Raw genomic sequence first — 24,493 nt, forward strand, 5'->3', positions numbered from 1 at the left:
GAGACTGCCAGCGCTGTAAGAGGGGAATTACTCTGGTTTATTAAAATCTTACAGTGAAAGGTTGCCAGGGTTGTCTTAATCTGATTTTATGACTACAAGCACACTGCATCAAATAAATGAAAAATAACCTTCGATTGCAATCATATCAGCAGTTTACACTGTCAACATGGAACTGAAGAAGAGCCACACTTGGAATTCGGTTCTGTAGCCCCTGAAGACATGGACTGGGTGAAATGTTCTAAAGCTTTAAGGATTATGTAACTACTATCAAATGTCTAGTTCTATCCCACCCATGTATTTAAACTGTGTTTACTGAAGCGGTTCAAATGCTTGACAGGAAGGAAGGAAACACAAGTGAACTGATAATAGAGAAATTTGTCAAAATGTGATTTTGGTAAACATTAAATGAAAACACTCCTGTCCACCTCCTTTGATCATTCAAAGAAAGACATAATATCCTGACAGGCAATTCCAGGTCGGATTTTGTTACATGCCTCACTTCTTACACCCAATAGAGGTCACCATTACCAGCCTGAAAAATCTCATTTTGACATGAACTCAACATTCATTCATTCAAATTAATGTAATTTTATATTTTTTATTATTTTTAAATAAATTGAGTCTTTATGTTATTTTGTGTGTCATTTTATTTATTTAAATACGCTACTCTTACTGTAAAATTAGTGTTTTGTATCTTTAGCATAGCTATCTTTGCATTCTGTATTCATGTTACTTAAGAAATAACACACAACTATTTAAAACAACATGATTGCAGGTGAGATATTGATTTTATTCAATAGCTCCATAAACATGAAGTTGATATAGCTTACATCTACATCCTGCCAATGGAAATAGTTCCAAACAGAGCGAAAGAAGAACCTCAGCATTGGTATTTCTAGCCTAAATTAAGTTTTTGAATGAATCAATTGAATTAATGATTCAATCGATTCATTTCGAATTCAGAAACACACACATACAAAATTAAATTTCAAGCACACTCCAAAGTCGGTGGAAAATTCAGATATGCAGTATTGGTTTAAACAATGCAACAGAATGCAAATGTAGGCCTAGGCCACAGGTGTTACATTAGACAATCCAAACATGTATAAGACATATGTTCAGATCAGATTTGTATTTCACTGTAACTGCTACATTAAATACCCTTTCTAATGAATGTTTGAAAATTAATTTTTCTTTCATTATTTTAAACTCCAAAAGCATTATATCTCAATTATATAAACTTAAGGAATTGCATACTGCAGATTTGCACAAAAATATTGCTGAAAGACAAGACTAGCTTCATAAATGTTAAGCTATTACATTCATAGAAATAAGATTAAAGAAATACAGCATAACTTGTGAAGTCTTCAATATACCTTCAGAGTGAGTGCAGACCAAAGAGTACATCAAACTTATTTATTTGTTTGGTCGTTGTATTATTATTATTATTATTTTTATAAATGCCCTTTTAAATAAAAACAATAATACTTATAAAACATTACTTAATCATTTCTACACTGTAACACAACAGATCCTCTACTACCCCCATCCGAACTCATCTCTTTTTCATTCGTTCAAGAGCATAGTATCGCAGCATATGAAAAACTCCTGTTTGGGTACAGAAATATTGATTATTCATAGATTATAATCCATAATTGAGAATTATCACTCTAAATGACTTCTCAATTTAGAAGCATGCATTATATACATCTGACAGGAACCTAATGAATTACATGCAAGCTTTCTTGTTATAGATTATATTCTGTCAAATTGACACAAAAGCATTGACAAGGCCAGTTATTTGATCTTTCTTTCATAACTTTCTTTAGTAAGTAGCAATAGTGTATCATCAAAAATTAGAAGAAAAAAAACTCTCTCACCATGACAGGAATTGATAATGCAGAAGAGGAAGAGGGTGGCCTCTGAGAGAGGGACAAAACTGAAGAGACCCAGGCCCCACGTTGTGCCAAACAGACAAGTGAGACCCCAGATACTGAAAAAAGCCATGCGGTTCTTCTTCCACTCAGGTCGGTTACCTATCTTTTTAGCCACAAAGAAAAGCATGACTGTACCAGAGATCACCACAACTGCCAATAAGCCAATAATAATGATGCAATGAGCCAATCTGCTCTTGTCAGAATCCAACATCCAGCACCTAAGTAAGGAAAAAAGTGTGTATTATATATATATGCTTGTGTTGCATAATGCAAGGTTACATCTTACTAAGTTTACTTACATAAAATATAGACTGGTGACATCTTCACTTGGCATAATATTCCTTAAGCCATAAATATCACCTATAGAAAGTAATCTATAAACTAGTATTGCTGGGATACCTGAAAAAAAATTACAAATTCTAATTTAGAAAATATAGCCATTTTTGAATAGGTTCTTTTTCAATTTATGTTTTAACTAACTCACCAAAGCCTGCCAAGTAAAAGACCCATGGAGGAAGAGTTGAGCTTGATAGACAGCAAACTAAAAAGAACGTGTGAAACATTTCTACAATCATCCAGGAGAGGGTGCTGAGCAGGGAATAGTGCAGAAGGGCTCCCGTTATCTTACAAATGGTTTCATTTCCAGTATTTGCTAGTGAACTGGTAAGACTGAAGCATAGGCAAAGAAAAAAGGTTGCCACCACCAGACTATGATGCACCAATAAGGACTGGTCTTTCCCTCTTCTTGAGTTCAGGGAAAGCAATAGAGGCAAAACAAGAAATTGAAATAAAAGTGGGAACAGGTTCACAAATAGACATAAAATGATAAGCATTCCATGTAAGCCACTTTAGTTGGTTACCTGGATTTACAAAGCCAATAGAAGAGAACCAAACAGCTAACTAAGGACAAGGCACAGCCCACAGCGGTAATGAACGTCAGAGCCTTTAGATGGTGAACTGTAGCCTTCTGTTCCACTTGCTGAAGCAAAAAAGGAAAAGAGACCAGGTGTGTACTGTATCATTACATTTGTATGGTGTAATCCAGAGTTCACCAAACTCAGCCCTGAAGGTCGGGTGTCCTGCAGAGTTTAGCTCCAACCCCAATCCAACACACCTGAACTAGCTAATCAAGCTCTTACTAGGTTTACATGAAACTTCCAGTCAGGTGTGTTGAGGCAAGTTGGAGCTAAACTCTGCAGGACACTGGCACTCCAGGGCCGAGTTTGGTGACCATTATTACCAACAATAAGTAAAAATACACTTATTTATATTCTTGGTAAACCTGCTACTCACCACAAGGATGGCAAAGTATGTGAGGTGATTACAGTGGCATTCTGTCTCTCTGTCATGGATTTTAACAGTCTTACAGCCGTCATATCTCCAAGTTACTTCAATATCTGCAGAGAGACACATCAACAGAACAATCGGTAATTGTGCTTCATTTAGCACTGAAACATTTGCTGGGTGTCAAATACTGAGTGTTGGTTCTTGTTGATGAGCACACCTTTTCTCTTGTCCCATGAAACGCATCTTCTGGAGTAGTTAGCCTTTTAAATGAAATAGGAGATGTCGGGAAGAAATGCATTTATAGTTAGAGCAGTTAAAGGGGTCATATGATGCAAATTCAGTATTTCCATTCTCTTTGGAGTGTTACAAGCTCTTGCTGCATAAATAAAATCTGTAAAGTTGCAAAGACTAAAGTTTCAAATCAAAAGAGTTATTCTTTATCAAAGTTAAGTCTTGTCCACACCCTCCTAAAATCCCACTCCTTCGTGGAATCTACCAGCCGTTCCCCACTCTAGCCGATGGCTGCTGCTCATTCAGGACAGCCGGCCGTTTCTCACTCTTTGCAAGGACAGTCTGACGCTTCTGACCCACAGTTTGTAAATAAGTTTTTAATACTAAAAAAATTTGCCAGTGATGATTCAACTGCCAGTTTTGAGCAGTTTAGAGTATGCTTGTTGGTTGTCGTTTTTTCTGATCACAAATGAAGACATGGTTTTATGTTTATGCGGCTCGATATGAAAGGCGTAAAAAGACAGTATAAGTCATTATAATCAGTAATTATGTCCCCACTGGATGCAACAAATTCCTGGTTTGTAATGGGTTTTATTGTTTTTGTCCTGACGTGCTGGTGTTCTGACCAGGACACGCCATAACAGGATGGTGAGGGACGTAACATTTCCCTCTGGAAAGCTGACCAATCAAAACACAGCTTGCTCTTCAGACCGATGAGCTTTGTAAAAAATGATGTGTTTCAGAAAGGCAGGGCATAGAGGACAAAGTATAATACACAGCATGTGGAAAGTAATGTGTTTTTTTTTTTTTTACCTCAAACTGCATAAACATTTAATTACACCAAATACACAAAATAATGGTCTTTTAAGCAACATCATACGACCCCTTTAAAAGAAAGTGTCATGTGGTTTTCAGTGTAAAGGAAATGGCAGACATTTAGTCTACTCACTAGAAAATGATGTGAGCTACGGTTGTTGCTAAGCTAATAAATAGCATTTTAACATCACAACAAACAGGGTATTACTTGAGAAAGTATTTAACAAAATAGTGAACATGCACAAAACGACTTACTGGCAGAGTAGAGTGATGAAACCTGATTTTGACAGGTTCTGGGAGGTTTTTGATGGTCTCATTCTCCACTGAGAGTCCAACTATGTCATCCAGAAGAACTGCATCAGACGACCCCCCCTACACAACACAAACACGGTTGAATCAAACTGTTCATTGCTGTATATGTTGGTAAGATAATGGAAGCTAATTAATCCACATGATTTATGTCTGCTAGACAAATATTGTCATACCTGAAATAAGGTCTTGTATTTGCAGTAAGTACACACCACTTTGGTTTTGTTCCTTGACATAGATTTCAGGCAGGAGGGAAGATAAACTGAGGGTATCCTGTTTGGAGCTACATTTCGAGGGGCCTGAAATGCAACATTTATATGTACTCATATGCTAAAAAACAAACTTCCTGTGACTCAAAGGTTATTTGAACTTTGTGCTTCTATAAGGTGAATGTTATTTACTGGCAGAGTGAAATTGAGTCCTGTGAAACCATCGTTCATCTCAATGACTCTGCTCTGAGCACAAAGTAGATTCACCTGACCTGTTGTATTGGATTTCATCACTGCTTCCTCTATCCTGCAAACACACACATACATATGCTTTTACACATGATCAACTGATACATTTAAGTATTATAAGTTATTTTTACATATTCCTTCACAAATGAAGAAAGCATGATTATACAATATACAAATATAAAAATGAAAGCTTTGAAGATTTTATTAATGCATCAAAAATCCAATGATGCCTTTTGAACTTCATGCATTAAAAGTGAACAGAAGTTTAAAAGCCATTGTAGTCATGGGTTCAGCTTCCTCTTTGTGGGTCAACCTCTGTTTTTCACTCATACTTAAGCTTGTCAGGACTGTGCTCTTATAAGCATGCACAACATCACCTCTTGCTATCTGCATGATAGACCACATCAGTTCATAACACACTAAAGTAATAGGGAAACTAACAAACTGAAATAGAAACATGATTGGCTCACATGTTTGCTCCATTGGGCTTCGTACTTGCCTCATCACACAATTTCTTCTCTGCAAGTGGAAAAACAGAAGAAATATACTGAACCTAAAACTAATTACATTCTCAGAAATACTGAACTCACAAGTGAGCTCAGGCAATGTATATTAATATCTTTTAAAAATTGTAATACAACAAAATGTAAACTATAACACTAAAGGCTCTTACTGCAGTCGATTGTATGTCCTCTAAATGTATAATTTCCTATGACATAATTTGTGATGATATCACCGTGGATGCTGCCATTCGCAATACCATACAGAGCAGCAGCTTCTTGATGCTCTGGTGAGAGGTGAGTGCAGCACATTTCTTGAAGGCCATTTGGTCGACAAAGAGTGTGTTTCTTTCCATTCACCTGCACTATCAGCAGGTCCAGCAGCGGCTCCCAGAACACACAGAACTGACTTTGATTTTGAAGAGGGTTTGATTCTAGATTAATGGACGAAGATTGTGTGCACTTGGCTGTGATACTGCCCTGAATAGAAAGTGTGCTCTCACTGGCTGAAATCGCAATATTCTCACAGCCTGTTTTCAAATCATACTTCAGAGTTCGTGATGCGTTGCCATGGCGCCATGTTCCACACATCTTAAAGTTACTGTCATTTTCTGTTGATGCTACATGGACAAAATATGGTTAATTAATTTTTAATTAAAATAAATTATTAAATATATATCCAAGCTATTACATTTTTTACAATGATCAAGTATGTATTTTCCTTCTAATAAATAGATTAATTAAACAAGATACTACGAGCAATCCATCATCTATAACTAGAACAAAATTTTACTTCCTTAGCCATCACCTACTTACCTTGAACCAAAATGAACAAAAGACAGGTGATTATCTGCATTCTTACAGTTTTTTGATTCCGTTCCATTGTAGCTCATAGATGATGCCTGAAAAGCAACAGAGAACTCAGTTAAAGAGAAATGAAAAAAATACACAAAGGCACCGATCTGTCACAAACTCAGAATTCTTGTGATAACGATTCACAGTCATAGGCCACCAAGTAACAAATTCCTGCAATTTTATAATGAGAAAACAAAGTACATATTCAACCATCATCCTTACTGAAAACACATCAGTTTTAAATAATTCACATAAACATGACATACTAATACTTGTTTCAGTTAAGTTAATGGTGAAACAGTAGCATTAATATGTTAGCATATATGCATAACATGAAGTTTTACTGTTATAATGACGCGTAACAGAGTATATAGGGAAGACTATGTCTGTCTGGATTTTAAGATAATGCCATCAACTGAAAATGTGTGCACAATTTGAAAAATAATGTTCTCTGATTTAAAACTTGATAGACACAGTGAGAGATCTGTTTGTTGTAAGCGTTTGCACTGCGTTTGAGCTCCGTCACTAGATTCTTTTTATCGACTATTTTTTTTTTACACACCATCGTTTCCGTTTCTATAGCGTGTGAATATATCCTCTATCGTATTCTACAACGTTGCTAACAGTCACACCACGTCTACGCCTTGTGTTTCTCTGCATAGGCCCGCACTGGTGCACCCAGGACGCGATCTTCCCAGATGTCCTTCACTCCGGCGCTGGGACACCACGGACCCTGGGTGCATCCACAGCGGAGGACGCGATCCAGGCCCCGGGCGACGACTTCTCCCTCTCCGGTCTTCGAGATCTCCACCCGGAATTGCTGCAGTGGATATGGTGCAAAACATATTTACACACTTGCATCAAGAAATGTGAAGTCGTGGAGAAATTTTGCACATCCGCAAATCAGTAGGCTACGTAAATTCATCCAATGAGAGTTGCACACTTGTATACTTGTAACTAGTATTTTCTCAGAAATGTCTTGTATATTTTTCTAACACAAACACAAGTACAAAACTACAGCTGCTTGAATCTGCTGCGACGAATCTAAAACACAGTTTTCGCTTTCAAGTGACAAGTTTCGCGCTCTCCCTTTTGCACCGAGATATTTCAATAGCAGATATTTGGTTCAAAAGTGATTTGTGCATTTGTAGAGGTAGTGGGCGGAACTGTTTAGAGATAAGAGAATTTCAGCCAATCAGAAGAGCTACTTTGGGTTGTTGCTGAGTAGGGGGAGGCTGCAGACCTGGAGCTGGTAGATACGCCCCAAGCAGTTTTACGTGCATTTTGCACATATACACGGCTCAAAACCCCCTGGATTTTGCTTTTGTTGTGTTCTAATGGGTGGATTGTGTGCATTCGGAGTAATATTTTATTTTAAGAAGCTCTTAAAAAAAAATATAAATGACTTATCCATGTTATGCAGCGCCGAGCAATCGATGTGACGTTCAGCCTGACAGAGAAAATCTCACAAGCACATATAAACACTCATTTTCATGTGTATAATGTATTCTTCTAATTGTTTTGTGCCGTTTTGCTGCAGTGTTTTAATGTAAAAGGCTGTAAATTCTCTATGTGGACTTCAAGTGTTCAGAAGAATACATTGCGAGCTCGCGGGCAGTTGTCTGCCACGAATATATCATGTTATTACTTTAGTTCACCCAGAGGAAGTGTCAGCCACATTAAAAAAGTTAACAGCTTAAGTCATTTGCGGATAAATGCGTATTGGAGACGTGAACCATTTAAAATGATTCAGTTCGATTTGGTGAACTGTTTCAAAAAGATCCGGTTACAGCGAATGATTCGTTCGCGAACCGGATATGACAAACTGCTTTGTTTTGAACGGTCTTACAACAGATACGGAAGAGAAGACAATGCTGAATAAAGTCGTAGTTTTTGCTATTTTTGGACCAAAACGTATTTTCGATGCTTCAAAAAATTCTAACTGACCCTCTGATGTCACATTGACTACTTTGATGTTTTTCTTACCTTTCTGGTAAAAAAACGGGTTTGGAACAACATGAGGGTAAGTTATTAATGACATAATTTTGCAAATTGGGCGAACTAACCCTTTAAGACTGCTATACTACATAGAGCTCGAATAAAAAAGTAATACTGTATAGCCACACTGGAGATAGGATACAAGCAGCCGTCGATCAAATTAGCACATTTTGACGAATTACGTCACTTTAGGGCACACGGCATGTATCCATGGCAACTCAGCCACTAATGACAGTTAAGGGTCATCTGGTGATTTCCTCAGACACAGCCTTGAGTTTTCGCTTTTGTTTGGTCAAAAAAGGTATTTATTCTTTTATATTATTAGACATTATAGCTACCGTAACTACTGTTTATCTCCTAATGCTTACATTTGATGAAGTTTACCTTTTTAAACCTTTGCTGAAGTTGTCCCACGCGGCTGCTGAGATTAGGCTATGTGAACACTTTCTAAGCTAATATTAGCTTGTAAAGCTGAAATGATTAAACGTATATAATAATGACAGATATTAAACTTAAATATTTAATTTCCATATGGTAAAAATACACACTGAGACGCCTATATGCGGCAAAAAGGCATATGTCGCTAAATTTCGGACCGCTTGGTCTAAATCCAAACTGTCAACAGTCTTTACAAATCTTTTGTCAATGGATAAACGATAGTCCTAGACATATAACGTCATAACACTACTGAATGTGTTCATTTTGTTGTTTTAGGTTAGAAGACAATGGGAAGAAATGCCATCGACTAACCACAGCTGACAACCAGAGACACGCTGACACACCATCCACCAAAACATACACACACACACACACACACACACACACACACACACACACACAAACACGAAAATAGCCTGCAACTTTACGATTGTTCAATTAAAATAAACGTATTTTGCTTCATACAGCGTGTCTGTTGTCTTTGATTAGCTTAAAAGTACAATCAAATGACATTTAGAGGATTTAAAGCGAAAGTCCCCTAAACGTCCCGAATGTCTGCTGCATGTCCTGTGAAGGTCCCCGTGAACGTCCGGGACGTCTTTGCGAACGTCCGCTCGACGTCAAGCGGACCCTACATGCTGACGTCCGGGGACGTTAGCAGAGGCCATTTCGGGGATGTCCTGGGGACCTTTTTTTGTTAGCTGGGATAAACGAAAACAGCCACGTGAACATAAACTGTTGAGAAATAAATGGAAAATGTGTAATGATGCTGGATTAAATATTAAAAGAGACTGCATTTACCAGCTGCTTTCAGTAAATTAGATTTTAATGGGAAATGAAGGACACATTGCTTATGTTGTCCACACGATGGCGCCACAGGATAAATACTAAATACTTCAAGATATATTCAGAGACAAAGCAGTTGGTAAATTAAATCACTTTAATATTCAAATAGAGTATCATAATCAACTTCCAATTTATTTCTCAACAGTTTGTTCAATAGCCAATTCTGTCGAAGCTATTGTCATAGCCTAGGCTTTTTATTAGAACAGAAGACAGCAAGGGTCCATAGAAAATTGCTTGGTGAATAGAAACGAAAACAGCCATGTGAACATAAACCTTTGATATACAAATCGGAAGTTGATCATGATACCGGATTTGAATATTAAAGTTACTTTATTTATCAGCGGAGCACAGGATTCTGCCTTAGTTTCACTTTTATATCGGTTAAAAATACAAGTAAATACATAAACTGCCTCTTGTCAAGTAAATTATGAGTCCTTCTGTGAGTCCTTCTACTATTAATTGCACAACATGAAAATAGATAACTAATATAGTGTCCCCTCTTTAATTTTTCAGTAATGTGTGATAACTTGAGAAATATGTTGTCAGTACTATTAAAATAAGATTATTATATGATAATACTATTAAAAAAGGAGATTATAGTTTTTGCATTATTACTATATTGGGCCTTATTGAAATTTAAAAAAAAAATGAGTATTTATAAATTTTTTATTTATGCACATAGATAAATTAGAAATATTACATGAGTTTGAATGAGTTTAAATTGATTAGAAATAGTTCTGTCAATTAAAGTCTATGGGATTTTTATGATTTTCAATATTTATTTTTATGAAAACCATAAGTCCAATCAGTTAGAAAAGATATAGCACACCTCATCTGTACAAAGACTTGAAAATGTTTCATTTATGTGCATAAATAAAAAAAGAATAAATATTCATAATTTTTTCATAACTTTCATAAAACCCAATATAGTAATTATGCAAAAACGATCGTCTCCTAAATACCATTAAATTTGATCATATTTTAATAATATTGCCAATATATTTATCAAGTTATCACACATTACTGAAAAAGTGGGACACTATGATAGTTATCTATTTTCATGTTGTGCATATAATAGTACTCACAAAAGGACTCATAATTTACTTGAAAAGATACACGTCCATTGTGCAACTGCATCATCTATACAAACCATTGTGCTTATAATCACCTTGATTTAAACCGCATTGTTTCAGTTATCTTGTGTGTCGTTGCCCACAACGCGACGGTGACAGGACTGTGAAATAGCAAACACGAGAAAAATAGGCATGACTTATTTCGCATCCAGCTGGACAACCGTGTCTATGGCTATGTCATCATATATATCTATCTATCTATCTATCTATCTATCTATCTATCTATCTATCTATCTGACTGTCTCTATCTATCTATCTGACTGTTTCTATTTATCTATCTATCTATCTATCTGACTGTTTCTATCTATCTATCTATCTATCTATCTATCTATCTATCTATCTATCTATCTATCTATCTACTGTATCTATCTGACTGTCTCTATCTATCTATCTGACTGTTTCTATCTATCTATCTATCTGACTGTTTCTATCTATCTATCTATCTATCTATCTATCTATCTATCTATCTATCTATCTATCTATCTATCTATCTATCTATCTATCTATCCTAGCAACATGCTAATGTTAGAAACATGCTAGTCGAATGCTAATCATGCTGATGATGATGAAACCTTTATTGCCCCAAGGGGAATTTGTTTTGCACTCAAGGGAGCCACATTTAACATTAACACAGATAACATAAAGGATACAGTAAAAAGTAAAACAAAACAAACAACAACACAGCAATGGTGTTGACATACAATCATCAATCTAATCAATAAAATAAATCAATAAATAATTAAACAAATAATCAATAGTAAACATTTCAAAATGTCTATGTGTCTTTGTCTGATCTGTTCAGTAACTGAATGCTCCTCGGCACAAATGATGTAATGGCACGTTTAGTTTTGTTAGGGACATTCGAAATCTGTGTCCAGAGGGGAGGGGGGAAAACTCTGAACAAAGTGGGTGGGATGGATCATCCAGTATCCTCAGAGCCAAATTGAGGGTATACTGATCTGCGAGATTGGAGATGCTTTTAACCTCAGATCCAGTAATTTTCCTGCCCATTTTAGTCACCTTGTCGAGCATATTCCTGTTCTGGACAGAAATACCCCCCCCAGCACTGGATGGCGAAAGTCACCACACTCTGAATTTTGACTGCACCATTCATGAAATTGGTCAACCTCAGTCCTGTAGTCCTGTTCATTATCTGTTAAAAAACCGACTAGGGCAGCATCATCTGCAAACTTAATCAGTGAACAGTTAGAATGGTGACTGACACAATCATTAGTATATAAAATAAATAACAATGGTGATAAAACACATACTTGTTGCACTCCCGTGTTTGTCATGATGGTTCTAGACTGGCTGTGACCCGCCCTCACATACTGTTGTCTACCTGTTAAAAAGTCCTGAATCCACTTTACAAGATTGCGATTTACACCCATGTTTGTCAGCTTCTCTTTCAACATGTGTGACTGGATAGTATTAAAAACGGACTGAAGAGAAGTCTGCAAACAGGATGTGTACATGAGAGGCAGGTGTTTCAAAGTGTTTGTAAATTCCATTCAGAAGGGTTGTGACAGCATCTTCCACCCCCCTTTTCTCCCTATAAGCAAACTGCAACGTATCTATGTGAGCTTTGGTTTGTATTTTGAGATGAATTAAAATGATCCGCTCAAAACACTTAATAGCAACAGAAGTGAGTGCTACTGGTCTAAAATCGTTCAGTCCAACTGGTTTGGGTTTCTTAGCAAGTTGTAAAATTTCCGCTGTTTTCCATATCTTTGGAACTTTATGTGTGTCCAGTGATTTCTGAAACAATTCTCTGAACACTGGACTCAGTTGTTCTTTGCAGCTCTTTAGGATGGTGCCTTCCAGTCTGTCAGGGCCGGCAGCTGTCCTTGTCCTTATATGGGAGAAGATCCGCCCCACTTCCTCACAGCGTACCCTTGATTGAAGCACTTGCTCTTCCATCAAGGCTTATTGGATTGGCTGGCACGTCACTCTCCCATCTCGCAAAGTGTTCGTTCAGGGCATTTGCCTGCTCAACTGTATGCTCCAGGGTGTAAGAGCAATTATTTTGACCTATGATAGTTTTAATACCCCTCCACGCCATACGTGAGTTATTTTCCTTTAGTTGTTTTTCAACTTTGTCTTTATATTGTCTGTTGCCCTGTTTGATTTTCGTCTGTATTTCCTTCTGAATCAGCTTCCCTCCATACCTGTCATTTGCTTTAAACGCTCTTTCTTTATCCATTAACAGTTTTTTAATATCAGTTGTAATCCAAGTTTTTGAGTTGGCAAACTGTTTCACGCGTTTTGTCGGGATCACATTATCCACACGAAAGTTAATATATGACGTGACAACATCCACATGCTCGTCGAGATCTACACAGTCCAAAACGCTCCAAACAGCCCTGCAGAGCTGTCACGCTGTCATCGTCCCACACACGCACTGATGCGATTTTAGATTTTTCCCTCTTCAGTTTTTGTCGATAAGAGGGCAATAAAAAGACAGTGTTATGATCTGAGCCGCCTATCGCTGGTTTGTTGACTGCTTTGTAAGCATTTTTTATGTTGCCATAACGTAGATCAATTATTTTTGATCCACGCGTAGCTCAATTCACATATTGCTGATAGTGGGGTAATGGAGATGATAAAGACCAGTCATTAAAGTCACCCAAAATAAATTTGGGAGTGTCTGGAGACACTGCCTCAAGTTCTTGTATGTGTTGATATATCGCATCTGCAGCCGCTTTGTAGTTTGCGTCAGGGGGAATATACACTAGACATACAAATAATTGTCCAAACTCTCGTGGTAAATATGTAGGTCTTAAGGAAACTGGGGTCTGGGGAATTGATGGTGTGTCTAATGATATGGTGTCTACACCACTTGATATTAATATACATGCATAGTCCTCCACCAATCGATTTCCCCGTAGCTTGTTGATCTCTATCAAGTCTTAACGGTGTACCAAAGCCAGGTAGGGAAATACTGTCATCATTCATTGTACGGTTCAACCAAGTCTCACTGAAACATAACAGACAACTATCTCTGTATTCATACCGGTATTGCGTAGAGGCACGGAGTTCATCTAATTTGTTCCTTAGCGATCTCACATTAGAGAGGACCATAGTTGGTAGTGGGGGTTTAGATCCTCTTGCATAAATGCGAATTAAACATTTTAACGACATGCTAGTCGCATGTTAGTCATGCTAGAAACATGCTAGCAACATGCTAATCATGCTAGAAACATGCTAGTCACATGATAATCATGCTAGAAACATGCTAGCAACATGCTAATCATGCTAGAAACATGCTAGTCGAATGCTAATCATGCTAGCAACATGCTAGCAACATGCTAATCATGCTAGGAACATGCTATTAACATGCTAGCGACATGCTAGTCACTTGCTAATCATGCTACAAACATGCTAGTCACTTGCTAATCATGCTAGAAACATGGTAGCTACATGCTAATCATGCTAAGAACATGCTAGTAACATGCTAACGACATGCTAGTCACTTGCTAATCGTGCTACAAACATGCTAGTGACATTTTAGTCACTTGCTAATCATGCTAGAAACATGCTAGCAACATGCTTGTCATGCTAAAGACGTGCTAGCCACATGCTAATCATGCTAGAAACATGCTAGCAACATACTAGCAAAATGCTAATCATGGTAGAAACATGCTAGCAACATGCTAATCATGCTAGCAACATGCTAGCGACATGCTAGAAACATGCTAACAACATGCTAATCATGCTAGCAACATACTAATTGAATGTTAATCATGCTAGCAACATGCTAGCAACATGCTAATCATGCTAGAAACATGCTAGCAACATGGTAATCATGCTAGGAACATGCTATTAACATGCTAGCGACATGCTAGTCACTTGCTAATCATGCTACAAACATGCTACAAACATGCTAGTCACTTGCTAATAATGCTAGAAACATGGTAGCTACATGCTAATCATGCTAGGAACATGCTAACAACATGCTAGTCACTTGCTAATGATGCTACAAACATGCTAGCGACATTTTAGTCACTTGCTAAACATGCTAGAAACATGCTAGCAACATGCTTATCATGCTAGAGACATGCTAGCCACATGCTTATCATGCTAGAAACATGCTAGCAACATGCTAGAAACATGCTAGCAACATGCTAATAACATACTAGTGAAATGCTAATCATGGTAGAAACATGCTACCAACATGCTAATCATGCTAGCAACATGCTAGAAACACGCTAACAACATGCTAATCATGCTAGAAACATGTTAGCAACATGTTAATCATGCTACGAACATGCTAGCGACATGCTAGTAACTTGTTAACCATGCTAGCGACATGCTAGTCACTTGCTTATCATGCTAGTGAAATGCTAGATACATTGCTAATCATGTTAAGTGCATGCTAGTCATTTACTTACCATGCTTTTAATGCTAGCAATATGTTAATCACTTTCTTTTTTAAACTTCTTAACTTTTCAAACTTTTTAATATTTTTGAACTTTTTAAACTTTTCAAACTTTCTACATTTTTCAAACTTTCTGGCCAGGCTTTTTCAAGCCAACTTAAAGTTTGATCACATACTTTACTATCTAGTTTAAATTGTTTACTATTTCAGACTGAAACCGTCAAACTTAAAACTTTTTAAACTTCTTAAACTTTTCAAACTTTTTCAAACTTTCGGGTCAGGCTTTCTCAATCCAACTTAAAGTTTGTCTTGACGAACTTTTTTATCTAGTTCTTATGATAAAATTATAATGTCTAAATATATTATAATTATTTTTAAATATAATGTTTAAATATATGTTGGCTTTCCCAAGCTAACATAATAAAGAAGCCTCAGAGAAACAACAACAAATTCAACATCAACAAATTTAGTATGTAATACAATTGTATTTTAATATTTTAAGGCATGCTATGCTCTCCAACCAAAGGGACTTTAATTGTCCAAAACCCTGCAAATTTCCGTCAGTACGTTCACTGATTCTAGATTCATTTTATTTGAACAGAGTATGCTAAATGCTTACATTCATTCATTTAAACTTAATTTCTATAGGCTAATATTCACATTTGACATATTTATTCAAGTGTTACACACCTACTTGCCTTTTGATATAAATAAAAGACGAGAGTGAGAAATGTTAAGGACATATTATCATAATACTGTTCAGCCTATATTCTTGATTTTTATTTCAACTCCCCTTTAATATTAAGATGACATATATGCAATGTTCTTATTAATGGGACAATATTCAGTATTCATTGATACAATATTCATTAGTACATAATATTAATTCAATCCTATAATTTAGAAATAATCTGTCAGAATACTCTTAAAAAAATCATTATAGGGGTCGTTTCAAAGTCGCTGCAGAACGAATTATGTGCCCAACAACATATTTCTGCTTCAAATATAATGAATTATATGTAAAATGTTATTTGTTCTGACTCTCATTCTTCCTCTCATAATTAAAAGGTCATAATGAAGGAGGAGCGATGTAACCAAACTGTTTCCGGAAATTTCCACAAAATAAAAAAACAGCTTGTGGTTTTTCTGTCAATCAGATGTGTGTGAAGGTGGTGTATATATCACTCAGAACAACTTAGAATAGCCTACAACAATTTTCTTTAATTACTCATTTAAGTACAGCAGGTAATCACAGCAGGATGCAGGAAATTGTTGAGTATTCGTTTAGGTATAAAAGACCTTTATTGTAATGCTTGTAGTGTCAATTTATAGTCTTTACATAGTAGCTTGGCTCCTTAAATGTTTAAAAACAGTTAATTTCAAAATGCTGACGTCACATTTGGTCGTCATGTGGGTCACCTGCAGAGTAAGATGCTCAAAGCTCAAGATGTTCGGTTTGACGTTCGATCGGTCGATCGATCGTTCGATCTTGGCACAATGTGCGCGCCATATTCAGGAGCCTGATCGAGACGGTTCGCAGCACGACGATCATTTTGTCAGGACCACTGCCCACGTATCGAGGAGGACACGAAAGGTTCAGTAGACTTGTTGCTTTAAATGAATGGTTGTTGTCATGGTGTAAAGAACAGAAACTGCTATTTGTTAATAATTTGAATCTTTTCTGGGAGCGTCCTAGGCTGTTTCGCGCTGATGGCCTGCACCCCAGCAGAGTCGGAGCGGAGCTGCTCTCTGACAACATCTCCAGGACACTTCGCTCCATGTGACTAGTAAGACAATTCTCAAATAACTATTAATGATGACTTTTGTTCCATCCGCTTAAATGATAAAAGTACTTGCGTTGTACAATCTATTAAGACTGTGTCTGTTCCCTGAATAGTGAGGTCAAAATATAAATTTAATGTAGGATCTAGAAAAAAACTTATCGTGATTAAACCAGAAAAATGTAAAGTAAATGAACAAAAACAATTTTTTTCTAATATTTATGAGCCCAAGTTTGGGCTCATAAATATTGGATCACTTGACTGAAACCTGGCTAAAACCAAATTATTATTTTGGTCTAAATGAGTCGACTCCACCAAACTACTGTTATAAGCATGAGCCACGTCAGACTGGTCGTGGCGGAGGTGTTGCAACACTATATAGTGATATTCTCAATGTTACCCAGAAAACAGGATACAGGTTTACCCATTAGAAATACTTCAGCTTAATGTTACACTGTCAGATATGCAAAAGAAATCTAATGTATCTCTTGCTCTGGCTACTGTGTATAGACCACCAGGGCTGTATACAGAATTTTTTAAAGAATTTGCAGATTTCCTCTAGGACCTTCTGGTTACAGTTGATAAAGTGACATGACATACAGCCAAGTATGGTGACCCATACTCGGAATTTGTGCTCTGCTTTCAACCCATCCAAAGTGCACACACACAGCAGTGAACACACACATACACACACTGTGAATACACCCACACATGAATACTCTAAACAAGTATTTTGGGTGAACTTTTTTATTGAATGCTAGACATCAAGTTGTTGTTATTTTCATCTGAAAGAAGAACTTTTTTTCAGTAAGCTAGACCCTATGTGTTCAGTAAGCTTGTTTCAGTAAGCTATGTGTTTTCAAGGCTTCAAGGTTTTATTGAAGGCTATCTCTATACAAGTGCAAAGTAATGCATTCTTAGTCAGTCTTTTATTTTGTAATTTTAAGAGAGATAAACATATATTGCAATGTTAAGGAATTCATGTTTTTTTCATTCAGATATGTAAATCAACATGTATAAATTGTTAGTAGTCAATTAATGGGGAGATAATCGAAACGGCCAGGAAAAATTAATCGTTAGATTAATGTGTATAGACCACCAGGGCTGTATACAGAATTTTTTAAAGAATTTGCAGATTTCCTCTAGGACCTTCTGGTTACAGTTGATAAAGTGACATGACATACAGCCAAGTATGGTGACCCATACTCGGAATTTGTGCTCTGCTTTCAACCCATCCAAAGTGCACACACACAGCAGTGAACACACACATACACACACTGTGAATACACCCGGAGCAGTGGGCAGCCATTTATGCTAATTATTCAATTATATCGCATGGAATCGATCTTACTGATATAGATATCGTACCTCAAAGTGATGATGTTACAGAACATTTCCTTGTATCGTGCATGCTGCGTATCACTGATATTAAGTATATGTCTCAGCGTTACCATCTGGGCAGAACTATTATTCCAGTCACCAAAGACAGATTCGCAAATAACCTGCCTGATCTATCTCAACTGCTATTTGTACCCAAAAATACACATGAATTAGACGAAATGACTGTCAACATGGGCACTATTTTCTCTAATACATTAGAAGCTGTTGCCCCCATCAAATTGAAAAAGGATAGAGAAAAATGTACTGTGCCATGGTATAACAGTAATACTCACTCTCTCAAGAAAGAAACTCGTAGTCTTGAACGCAAATGGAGAAAAACTAACTTGGAAGTTTTTATAATTGCATGGAAACACAGTATGTCCAGCTTATAGACAGGCTCTAAAAACTGCTAGGGCAGAGCATATACACAAACTCATAGAAAATAACCAAAACAATTAAAGGTTTTTATTTAGCACAGTGGCTAAATTAACAAATAACCAGATGCCACCTGATTTAAATATTCCATTAACGTTTAATAGTAATGACTTTATGAATTTCTTCACTGATAAAATAGATAACATTAGAAATACAATAGCGAATTTAAATTCAACAGCGTCTAACACTTCAGTTTCATCCATCGCACCCAAAGATAAACTGCAGTGCTTTACAACTATAGGACAGGAAGAGCTAAATAAACTTATCACTGTATCTAAACCAACAACATGTTTATTAGATCCTGTACCCACTAAAAAACTGAAAGAGTTGTTACCTGTAGCCGAAGAACCGCTTCTCAATATTATTAACTCGTTATCTTTAGGTCACGTCCCAAAACCATTCAAGCTGGCGGTTATTAAGCCTCTTATTAAGAAACCAAAACTAGATCCTACTGAACTGGCAAATTATAGGCCTATTTCAAATCTTCCATTTATGTCTAAAATTTTAGAAAAAGTTGTGTCTGCTCAATTGAGCTCCTTCTTGCAAAAAAAATTATCTGTATGAAGAATTTCAGGTTACAGGCCCCTCCATAGCACAGAAACTGCACTTGTTAAAATCACAAATGACCTGCTTCTTGCGTCAGATCAAGGCTGCATCTCATTGCTAGTTTTACTTGATCTTAGTGCTGCGTTCGACACCATAGATCATGACATACTCATAGATCGATTACAAACCTATACAGGTATTCAAGGGCAGGCTCTAAGATGGTTTAGATCCTACCTGTCCGATTGATACCATTTTGTTTATTTAAATGGGGAGTCATCTCATTTATCATCAGTAAAATATGGAGTGCCACAAGGATCCGTCCTAGGTCCCCTTCTGTTTTCAATATACATGTTGCCCCTTAGTAATATTATTAGAAAATACGGGATTAGTTTCCACTAGGGCTGGGACAACGCGTCGAGGTCATCGATGACGTCGACGCAAAAAATACATCGACGCAAAATATGCGCATCGATTCGTCGACCTGTTTTTATTTCCATAAAAAACGTTTGCAAAACGTTTATTTTATGTGCGCTGAATATACGCGATGGCCGGATCAACATTCTGTCCAACGTTATATAACCAATCCAGGGGTTTTTCTGCATTGATCTTTCTTTTTGGCGGCTGTCAAAGCCTTATTTGATCGGCGAGTGAAAGGGCGGAACGCCAAAGTTTCACGTGGAGCATTCGGAGATTTTTTTTTTCTCCATGACAGGCTGCTGGCTCCCACTGTTAATTTTTATTTTTTATTTTTTGGAAAAGCACTCTCTGTATTAGCTTAAAGCCCTAAAGTTTACATTGGTTACTGTATTCTTTCAATTGCTCTAAACAAGTATTTTGGGTGAACTTTTTTATTGAATGCTAGACATCAAGTTGTTGTTATTTTCATCTGAAAGAAGAACTTTTTTTCAGTAAGCTAGACCCTATGTGTTCAGTAAGCTTGTTTCAGTAAGCTATGTGTTTTCAAGGCTTCAAGGTTTTATTGAAGGCTATCTCTATACAAGTGCAAAGTAATGCATTCTTAGTCAGTCTTTTATTTTGTAATTTTAAGAGAGATAAACATATATTGCAATGTTAAGGAATTCATGTTTTTTTCATTCAGATATGTAAATCAACATGTATAAATTGTTAGTAGTCAATTAATGGGGAGATAATCGAAACGGCCAGGAAAAATTAATCGTTAGATTAATCGATGCATCGAAAAAATAATCGCTAGATTAATCGTTTAAAAAATAATCATTTATCCCAGCCCTAGTTTCCACTGTTATGCTGATGATACTCGGCTATATATGATACTCGGTATGTTTTGCCCAGAGGTGGAAAGTAACGAATTACATTTACTCGCGTTACTGTAATTGAGTAGCTTTTTTGTGTACTAATACTTTTTAAAGTAATTTTTTAAATCTGTAATTTTACTTTTACTTAAGTATATTTTGTTTGAAGTATTGTACTTCGCTACATTTTAAAAGACATTAATTACTGAGTAAAAAAAAATTAAAAAAAAAAAAAATCGCTCCCTGGAAACTATGTCAGTAAATTATGGGGAGGGCAAGCTGGCGTTAAAATCACAAGAAAGATGCAGACGGACAAAACAGGCGTTAGTGGTGCAGACACCGCTGAAAACGAATCCCCGTCATATTCTGAAGTTGAACTCGAAGGAAATGAAGTGAACCCCTGGCCATATGTATGCTCTATTATGCAGTGTAAGCTGTACTTGCCTAGGAAGACCAAACTAGCAGCTTATAAAATCTCGACAAGACATCAACCATTCGCAAGAATGTAGAGGTAAGCTAAATAATTGCATCGTTGCATTGGTGGTTAAAATGAAGCTTTGACATTTTAGCAAGAGGTTTTGCACAAATTAGCTAAAAAGACCGTGGTGAGGAGTGTGCTATTTTTGTTTTAATGATGTGCGCGCGCATTTATAGTGCGTTCTTTAACTGTGTGATTCAGTCTCCTAAAATGCATTTAGAATGATCACAAAATTGAAGATATAGGGGCAGAAAATTCACATATTTATATAATTTCATATATTAAATCAAAATCACACAAAGAATGCCATCGTTTCCTCCAAAAATCATCATGAATATATACATATATATATATATATATATATATATATATATATATATATATATATATATATATATATATATAACAGTTCAGTAAACAAGTTAATTAAGAGACTTGCGTTTTAGAAACCATATTGCCTTTTTAGCTCTATTTCTACAACAGAAAATAATTCCAAACACAGCCACCAAAGCACAGTTTTGCGTCTCTGAGCAACGTGACAGTGTTTCGTTCCTGAATGAATCAACCGTTTAAATGATTCGGTTCAATCGCAATGACTCACTTATTAACAGTGACTTGCTGACACATACTGGCCATTTTAATTTCACATTTAAAGTATCTTTTGATTTTTTTAAATAATTAATTTCTTATCATTTCAAATGAGTATTCAACATTTTATGTCTTGTATATCAAAACATTATTCATGCATTTGTAACTGCAGGTTAAATGCATTCTTGTCCTGCACTAAACAGTGTAATACATCTAAATGCCACTTCCAATGAATCTTCTTCATTTCCTCTGCATTAAAAGATGAGTTTGTTGATACTGATTTGCCTGGTAACAGCCCAAATGTTTTATTATTCTAAATAACTGATTCGTTTAATTAAAAACAACTAGTTTGAGATTAATAGACCTATCCCAGGGGTGTCAAACTCAGTTCCTGGAGGGCCGTAGCCCTGCAGAGTTTAGTTCTACCCCTGCTCCAGCACACATATCATGTAGTTTTCAAATAAACCTAAACGATTAGATTAGCTGGATCAGGTGTGTTTAATTAGGGTTAGATCTAAACTGTGTAGGACTGTGGCCCTCCAGGAACTGAGTTTGACACTCTTGGCCTGTCCCATTTTGACTCCCTCCCACTGTTAAAATGTAACTAAGTAATTTTTACTCTGAGTAAAGTTTAAATGAGCTACTTTTTACTTTTACTTGAGTAGATTTTTAGACTGGTACTTTTACTTGTACTTAAGTAAAATTTCATTAATGTAATGGTACTTTTACTTGAGTAGAATATTTTTGTACTCTTTCCACCTCTGGTTTTGCCACGGGTAACTAGGATTTACACAAGCTCCAGTCTGGATCCAGAACACCTGAGAAGAGATGATGCTGATCCTCAGAGGACCCCAGATGATGCTAACCCTGAAACAACATACAGAACTAACAAATATTGCTACAAGTGTGACTGCATCATATAATAACTGCTTTTAATAATGTTCATTGTCTGGCTGACTACGTCTTGTATTTATTTTTCTGGAAAATCCTGTCATATGCGCATAAACTGACAGTCACCACTTATAAGCTACTACTAAATATTGTAGAAACGTCATTTTCTGTAAAGTTGCTTTGTAATGATTTGTATTGCAAAAAGCGCTATACAAATAAACTTGAATTAAATTGAGATCTACTCACTCGATTAAGATCTGCTGATTTGTATCTCACTGTCTCGTCTCACTCATCTGGTAAATCCGAATGTGAGCCATTGACAATGACAGAAACAAGGATGGTTGCTTGCAGATAAATGTGCTATTGATAAAATACAGCAGATTAGATATAATTAATGAATGAATAAGAGATATGATAACTACATATTCTAGAACCTGTATATTAAGCACACACTAACACTTTCTTTTTCATCGACTGTGAGAAACAGTTGCTCTCTGCAGACTTCAAACCAACTCTCTCAAGGTGTTCCATTAGCCCACGAACCCCACTCTCAGACCACAGTAAATGACCTATAGCACAGTTACTCAGAAAAGACACATAAGACTAACACACATGTATCTTAGACGCACATATACAAGTAGATGGAAACCAAATGGAAAAGATATGTATTAAAGTATGACTGGGTGACCAAAATTTCAAACCATAGTTCACATTTAAACATCTAGAATGTCATCCAACATGATTTTTAATGATTGCAGGATAAACAGTGAAAACTACCTGCTCTCTCTCTCTCTCTCTCTCTCTCTCTCTCTCTGGCCATTCTGTCATGGCTTAGTTAAAGTCACAGTGAAGTAACATTTCCTGGCTGTGAGAATGAAACTTGTGTATTTTGGGACAGTTGCTGGGTGGAGGACATATGTGACACGTTCCTTATGTGTCCCTGCTTTGTAATATAAGAGCACATAAGGAAAAATAAGGTCATTTATTTCCATTAGTGTGAGGTGGTCCATGATCTTTAAACATTCTACGTTCTTAGACATCATGAAAAGTAATATTACATTTCTTAAAACGAATTCCCAAAATCCCAAAATTATTTTACAAAATTTGCTAATTTTCAGTTCTCAGTATGTTCATTCAGTTTACTTCAAGCCTTATATTATATACATCCAGAATTTGTGGATTTCCATGCTGGTTATTATGACGTTGCTGCGGACAATCTGCTGTAATTGAGGATATGGCTCCCCCTCGCGGACTTTTACATCATTTTCAGGAAGTTTTTGTTTTTTATAGAGACACATACAGCAACTTGTAAGTTTACATATTGACAGTTACCCTTATAGCATGATAACAGCTACATCTGTGTGTGAATGTGTTCTAACTCTTGAATCAATGCTTTAATTTGCCTCAGATCCTATTCTTTCTACAAAACTTGAATTTGTATTCCACCCATTCTCTAGTGACTTGCTCTAAATGAATCCAGTCTCAGGGGCGTCATGCATTCATGATTTTTGAGGGGGCACATTTGGGGGGTGGGGGGTGTGTGAAAAAACGTGACATTCAGCCAAGTATGGTGACCCATACTCAGAATTTGTGCTCTGCATTTAACCCATCCGAAGTGCACACACACAGAGCAGTGAACACACACACACACACTGTGAGCACACACCCGGAGCAGTGGGCAGCCATTTATGCTGCGGCGCCCGGGGAGCAGTTGGGGGTTCGATGCCTTGCTCAAGGGCACCTAAGTCGTGGTATTGAAGGTGAAGAGAGAACTGTACATGCACTCCCCCCACCCACAATTCCTGCCGGCCCGGGACTCGAACTCACAACCTTTCGATTGGGAGTCCGACTCTCTAACCATTAGGCCACGACTTCCCTGCGAGGACCCTCCCCCAGGGGGAACAGGGTATACTAGAGCACTTGAACACTCATATCCT

At 36.7% G+C, this 24,493-nt stretch overlaps 1 pseudogene; it reads right to left on the bottom strand.

Annotated features, from left to right (window-relative positions):
• Positions 1-963: 963 nt before the first annotated feature.
• LOC132104660 (adhesion G-protein coupled receptor G5-like) lies at positions 964-23,594 on the bottom strand (annotated as a pseudogene).
• Between the last annotated feature and the right edge of the window lie 899 nt (positions 23,595-24,493).

Source organism: Carassius carassius, chromosome 2 (assembly GCF_963082965.1).
Source record: "Carassius carassius chromosome 2, fCarCar2.1, whole genome shotgun sequence".
Taxonomy (NCBI): domain Eukaryota; kingdom Metazoa; phylum Chordata; class Actinopteri; order Cypriniformes; family Cyprinidae; genus Carassius; species Carassius carassius.